Genomic DNA, 7,500 nt, shown 5'->3' on the forward strand with positions numbered 1-7,500 from the left:
TGTGTGTGTGTGTGTGTGACCTCTGCTACTAAGTGTCCACTTCTCCACTGCCATCTGGGCCGTACCAGAACCTGTGCTCCCGCTTGGTTCTGTTTCTCCACTGCCACCTGGGCCACACCGGGCCGTGGTACCGTACCGGTGTTAGCTGCCCTTCCTGACTCAGTTCACCGCTAAACGCCATTTTTAAAATACCACAACAGGCTTGTACAACAGTACCTAGCGAAGGACTTTTTAAATCTAGTTAAATGACTTGTTAAATGACATGTTAAATCTAGTTAAATGACTTGTTAAATGACATGTTAAATCTAGTTAAATGACTTGTTAAATGACATGTTAAATCTAGTTAAATGACTTGTTAAATGACATGTTAAATCTAGTTAAATTACTTGTTAAATGACATGTTAAATCTAGTTAAATTACTTCTTAATGACATGTTGAATCTAGTTAAATGACTTGTTAAATGACGTGTTAAATCTAGTTAAATGACTTAAAGATAATATGGTACACATAAAGATAATCTGGCCTGGTACACACATAAAGATAATCTGGTACACATAAAGATAGCCTGGTACACACATAAAGATAATCTGGCCTGGTACACACATAAAGATAATCTGGTACACATAAAGATAATCTGGCCTGGTACACACATAAAGATAATCTGGTGTACACATAAAGATAATCTGGTACACATAAAGATAATCTGGTACACACATAAAGATAATCTGGCCGATTTTGGCCCGATTTCCCCCCTTCCGACCAAGGACAGCAAACGCCTGATTATCGGATGGCTCTAAAGATTATCCTACAAGATTATCCTGTGGTGTGAGGTGTGTTAAGCGGGGTACACACATAAGGAATTTCAAAATCTTAACAGAAATCTTATCTGAGACAGACCCCACACATGAAGAAACAAAATCTTGGATTTGAACAGCCTTGATCGTGTTGTGTGTGGTGTGCGCCAATTTCCCCATTTCAGCACCCCACAGACATAAAGATGTTCGTTACGACAGACTCCAAACTCTCTAGTCTCGTTCCCCACGCTTCTTGATTGGCGAGCAGGGTTCCATCACTGTGAATATGGTGCTCCTTAAAATTACTTTAAAAATGCTTTTATTGAAATAAAACCTATGTTGATTCTGTTCAATCCTTTACTCCCTTTAAAGATGAATTAATAACACTGAGTTTGCGGGATCCGTTTTAAGTAGAATACACACAAAAAAGAAAAAAGGAAGAAGCGGGGGGAGGAGGGGTGGGGGCACTCTCTGATTGGTGCATCTGGGTTGCCAGATGGGAATGACATTTTCCACCCTAACCACAGTCTAAAACCGCTAATTTCACCAAACAATCTGGCAACCCTATGGTTTCTGGTCGGAAGTATTGAACGCATTTCACATTTACGATTGCCGGCCACGCCCATTTTCCGAGCAGGTTGCCGGGAGAGTTGATTGCACAATTGAAGAGAAGTGACTCTTAACACACCTCACACCACAGGATTCTGTTATAGGAAAATGTTAAGATCCATCTGATAACCGGGCGTTTTCTGTTGTTTTCAGACATCCGAAAATCGGGCCAAAACCGGACAAAAAATCCTTATGTGTGTACCCCGCATTAGTTAGTTAGATGATCCTGTGGTGTGAGGTGTGTTAGTAAAGCGGGGTACACACATAAGGAATTTCAAAATCTTAACAGAAATCTTATCTGAGACAGACCCCACACATGAAGAAACTAAATCTTGGATTTGAACAGCCTTGATCGTGTTGTGTGTGGTGTGCGCCAATTTCCCCATTTCAGCACCCCACAGACATAAAGATTTTCGTTACGACAGACTCCAAACTCTCTAGTCTCGTTCCCCAAGCCATGTCAATAAGAGAAAATAAACCACAAACAAAATCATATCCATAAAGGCAATATTAAAAACGATGGGTTCACGCGAGATTTCTCTCTAAAACCGCTAATTTCACCAAACAATCTGGCAACCCTATGGTTTCTGGTCGGAAGTATTGAACGCATTTCCCATTTACGATTGCCGGCCACGCCCATTTTCCGAGCAGGTTGCCGGGAGAGTTGATTGCACAATTGAAGAGAAGTGACTCTTAACACACCTCACACCACAGGATTTTGTTATAGGAAAATGTTAAGATCCATCTGATAACCGGGCGTTTTCTGTTGTTTTCAGACATCCGAAAATCGGGCCAAAACCGGCCAAAAAATCCTTATGTGTGTACCCCGCATTAGTTAGTCAGATTATCCTGTGGTGTGAGGTGTGTTAGTTAGTTAGATTATCCCGTGGTGTGAGGTGTGTTAAGCGGGGTACACACATAAGGATTTTCAAAATCTTAACCGAAATCTTATCTGAGACAGACCCCACACATGAAGAAACAAAATCTTGGATTGAACAGCCTTGAGCGGGGTACACACATACGGATTTTCTGCGATTTCAGCGATTTTCGGATGTCTGAAAACAACAGAAAACGCCCGGTGATCAGATGGATCTTAACATTTCCTATAACAAAATCCTGGGGTGTGAGGTGTGTTAAGAGTCAATTCTCTTCAATTGTGCAATCAACTCTGAACTCTCAACCTGCTCGGAAAATGGGCGTGGGGAACGACAGATTCCGGACTCTAGAGTCTCGTTCCCCAAGCCAGAAATCTCGCGTGAACCCATCCTTTTAATATTGCCTTTAAATTACAAAATAATTAAATTAAGATTATATAATGATTAAAGCACTTTGAGCCGCAACGTTTGCAGGAAAAGCGCTATACAAATAAAGTTATTATTATCTAACGTAGTACCCTGACTAGTCAGCTCGCTTCCTGATTGGCGAGCAGGGTTGCCAGATGGGAATGACATTTTCCACCCTAACCACAGTCTAAAACCGCTAATTCCACCAAACAATCTGGCAACCCTATGATTTCTGGTCGGAAGTATTGAACACATTTCACATTTACGATTGTCGGCCACGCCCATTTTCCGAGCAGGTTGCCGGGAGAGATTGACTCTTAACACACCTCACACCCCAGGATTCTGTTATAGGAAAATGTTAAGATCCATCTGATAACCGGGCGTTTTCTGTTGTTTTCAGACATCCGAAAATCGCTGAAATCGCAGAAAATCCGTATGTGTGTACCCCGCTTAAGATCCATCTGATAACCGGGCGTTTTCTGTCGTTTTCAGACATCCGAAAATCGTGCCAAAACCGGCCAAAAACTCCTTATGTGTGTACCCCGCATTAGTTAGTCAGATTATCCTGTGGTGTGAGGTGTGGTAGTTAGTGTGGTAGTTAGTTAGTTAGATTATCCTGTGGTGTGAGGTGTGGTAGTTAGTGTGGTAGTTAGTGTGGCAGTTAGTTAGTTAGATTATCCTGTGGTGTGAGGTGTGGTAGTTAGTGTGGTAGTTAGTTAGTTAGATTATCCTGTGGTGTGAGGTGTGGTAGTTAGTGTGGCAGTTAGTTAGATAGATTATCCTGTGGTGTGAGGTGTGGTAGTTAGTGTGGCAGTTAGTTAGATAGATTATCCTGTGGTGTGAGGTGTGGTAGTTAGTGTGGCAGTTAGTGTGGTAGTTAGTTAGTTAGATTATCCTGTGGTGTGAGGTGTGGTAGTTAGTGTGGCAGTTAGTTAGTTAGATTATCCTGTGGTGTGAGGTGTGTTAGTTAGTGTGTTAGTTAGTGTGGTAGTTAGTTAGTCAGATTATCCTGTGGTGTGAGGTGTGGTAGTTAGTGTGGCAGTTAGTTAGTCAGATTATCCTGTGGTGTGAGGTGTGGTAGTTAGTGTGGCAGTTAGTTAGTTAGATTATCCTGTGGTGTGAGGTGTGTTAGTTAGTGTGGTAGTTAGTTAGTCAGATTATCCTGTGGTGTGAGGTGTGGTAGTTCGTGTGGTAGTTAGTTAGTCAGATTATCCTGTGGTGTGAGGTGTGGTAGTTAGTGTGGTAGTTAGTTAGTTAGATTATCCTGTGGTGTGAGGTGTGTTAAGAGTCCATTTCTCCCGTCAATCTGCTCGGGAAATGGTCAGGGCCGACGATCGTAAATATTAAACGTGTTCAATATTTACGATCAAAGTCCTCTTGTGTGTGGGTGAAACTGACAACTTGCAATTAGGGTTGCCAGATAGGATTGACATTAACCAGGGCTGGACTGGGACAAAAATTAGGCCCTGGCATTTTTGGCCCAGACAGGCCCACCCCAATCGGTCGGACCACACCCACCAGCACAAAAATACTTGCCTTATATACTCGTCTTATATACTGTGCTGTACAGTCATATGACAAACTGTAGTATTCCCCCAAACCACTACAAAGACGACTACATACAGTAAGCAATGGTACCAGTGCAAGTAGACCAGTGTACTCAGTGATCAGATTCCAGAGCGAATTTACGAACGCAGCCTTGTTGTTCTAGATTTTTTTTTCCATTATCAACCTATCATTGCGCTTTAGAGTAAAACAAAGCACGCAACTGTCGCGTCTATCTTTTCATGGCAACTCTACATTGTGATTTACAAGGGATATTAACTAATATTAAGTAATATTATTACTTGGTTACATTTTGCAATTGATCCGCGGTACACATGCGTGCCGAACCGTGGGGGGCGATCCGTTACACCCCTACACAGCTACCTATATTTTCCTTACCGGGTCAACGGTTACAGGCTGACTCGGCCCGCTTCTTCTGTATCCTCTCTATCCTCTGTATCTGTACCCTGCTCCCGCTCCTCCCTGCTAGCCTCCTCTTCAACCCTAACCCTAACCCTAATCCTCTGTATCTGTACCCTGCTCCCGCTCCTCCCTGCCAGCCTCCTCTTCAACCTGTTGCTGTTGCTGCTGTGGTAAACTTGAGGGTGCAGCAAACATGTCCCTAATGTTTACACATTTGGCAGCATCTGCCTCGAGTTTCTTTTTGTTTTTCTCCCTAAGTTTTTCCCAGCCTCCCTTCCGTTTTAGTGTGCTTTTGCGCTCCATCTCTCTTAGTATCTATCTAGTAACTATCCAGGCTAACTAAATTTATTTTGCCGGCCGGCTCGGCCCAAAACTACCGCGAAACTGAGACGGAGGTCTGGTGCTGCGTGCGTGCGTGACCCCTGACCCCCCCCCCCCCCTTCTCTCTGTTGATTGGGCCAGCCCAGTGCCTGTATAGAAAATTGACCAATGGGCCGCTGCCCCTGATTTATGGGCCGTTCAATGGTATCTTTTGATTTATGGGCCGTTCGATGGTAGCTTTCGGCCGGGCCGGCTGGTAAAAAAAAAAAAAAAAACTTTTTTTTTTGTGTCGGTCGGCTCGGCCCAAAACTACCGCGGCCCACCGGGCAAATGCCCGGTATGCCAGATGGCCAGTCCAGCCCTGACATTAACCACAGTCTAAAAACCTGAGATCAGGGTTGCCAGATAGGATTGACATTAACCACAGTCTAAAAACCTGAGATCAGGGTTGCCAGATAGGATTGACATTAACCACAGTCTAAAAACCTGAGCTGACTTCTTTTCTCCAGGTCAGTCAGGGTACTACCACCCTGATCACGCCAGACTTCTGGCTTGGGGGACGAGACTAGACTGTTGTAGGACAGATCTTTATGTATGTGGTGTGCTGTGTTGGGAATATCGGAGCACACCACATACAATACGATCAAAACTGTTCAATCCGTGATTTTTTATCTTCATGTGTGGGGTCTCTCTCAGATAAAACATCTGTTAAGATTTAGAAAATCCTTATGTGTGTACCAGGCTTTACTCCTCCTACTGTCCCGGTCGCTCCAGGTCTGTGTATAATGGTGTGTCTCCAGAAAATGCATTTCTTCACTCACACAGACACACACGCACACACACTCTCTCTCTCTCTCTCTCTCTCTCTCTCTCTCTCTCTCTCTCTCTCTCTCTCTCTCTCTCTCTCTCTCTCTCCATTTCTCTCTCTCTCTCCCTCTCTCTCTCTCCGTCTCTCTCTCTCTCTCTCTCTCTCTCTCTCTCTCTCTCTCTCTCTCCCTCTCACTCTGTCTCTCTTCCACCCTCTCTCTGTCTCTCTCTCTCCACCCTCTCTCTCTGTCTCTCTCTCTCTCCCACTCCCTCTCTCCCTGTCTCTCTCTCTGTCTCTCTCTCTCTGTCTCTCTCTCTCTCCCTGTCTCTCTCTCTCTCTCTCTCTCTCCCTCTCCTCTCTCTCTCTCTCTCTCTCTCTGTCTCTCTCTCTCAATTTTCAATTTCAATTTCAAAGGGCTTTATTGGCATGGGAAACATACATTTACATTGCCAAAGCATATGAAGTGTGAAGATAAAAACAAAAACAAAAATAATGTAATGTACATACTAGAATAAATAAATAGATTACATACTAGATTACAAATAAATAGATTACAAATAGATTACATACTAGAATAAATAAATGAAATAAAACTTATTTAAATTCTTATGGTGGTTTTAGCCCATTTGATTGCCTTTTTCTATCACAGCAGCTAACAAATCTTGCTGCTGTGTTTGCACATTGCTGTACCTCACCCAGCAGATATGGTAGCCTTTCCACATTGGTCAAGTCCTCAAAGTCTCCCTGGATGTTGGTGATCAGTGGGAAGTATGTGTCCCTGATGTCCTTGTACAGCTGGCAGGAAGAAGTGCAGCTCTGTTTCCACCTGGTTTTGTGTGCAGTGGGTGCACAGTCTGTCTGGTCTGGGGAGCCAGGTCTGCCTGTGGCGGCCTTTCTCGGTGGCCAGGTTGTGTTCACTGAGTCTGTACAGAGTCAAAGATTTCCTTAGCTTTGGGTCTGTCACAGTACTCAGGTATTCTGCCACTGTGTATTTTCTGTTTAGGGCCAAATAGCATTCCAATTTGCTCTGGTTTTTGGTTGATTCTTGCCAATGTGTCAAGTAATTTTCTTTTTGTTTTCTTATAATTTGGTTTAGTCTAATAGGTGGCTCTGCTTGTGACTGTGAGAGTCCCAGAACTAGCTAGCTGAGGGGGCATCTCCCTAGAGTCTCTCTGTGGGTAAGGGCTTTGTTGTGGAGCGTGTCAGGGTGACTTTCTTTTAGGTGGTTGTAAAATGTAAACGCTTTCTTTTGAATTTGTATAATTAGTGGGTATCGTCCTAATTCTGCTCTGCATGCGTTATTTGGTGTTTTACTCTGTCTCTCTCTCTCTCTCTCTGTCTCTCTCTGTCTCTCTCTCTGTCTCTCTCTCTCTGTCTCTCTCTCTCTCTCTCTCTCTCTGTGTCTCTCTCTCACTCTCTGTCTCTCTCTCTGTCTCTCTCTCTCTCTCTCTGTCTCTCTCTCTCTCTCTCTCTCCCACCATATCTCTCTCTGTCTCTCTCTCTCTCTCTCTGTCTCTCTCTCTCTCTCTCTCTCTCTCCCACCATCTCTCTGTCTCTCTCTCTCCCACCATCTCTCTCTCTCTCTCTCTCTCTCCCACCATCTCTCTTTCTCCATTTTATAAAAACCTGTATTGGTTCAGAACATGTCTTCCCCAGCCCAGCTGCCAGGCCTGTGAAGGTTAAAGGTTAAAGGTTAAGGTCTGTCAGGTGTGAAGGT

General features: G+C 43.9%; 1 protein-coding gene across 1 annotated transcript in view; it reads left to right on the forward strand.

Moving 5' to 3' along the window:
* Nucleotides 1–7,500, forward strand: part of LOC308166787 (cyclin-dependent kinase 14-like) — a gene marked incomplete at both ends in the record, with an annotated part of 46,036 nt that overhangs the window by 24,283 nt on the left and 14,253 nt on the right. The window lies entirely within an intron of this gene.

This window comes from Nansenia antarctica (assembly GCF_963989245.1).
Source record: "Nansenia antarctica genome assembly, chromosome: 10".
Taxonomy (NCBI): domain Eukaryota; kingdom Metazoa; phylum Chordata; class Actinopteri; order Argentiniformes; family Microstomatidae; genus Nansenia; species Nansenia antarctica.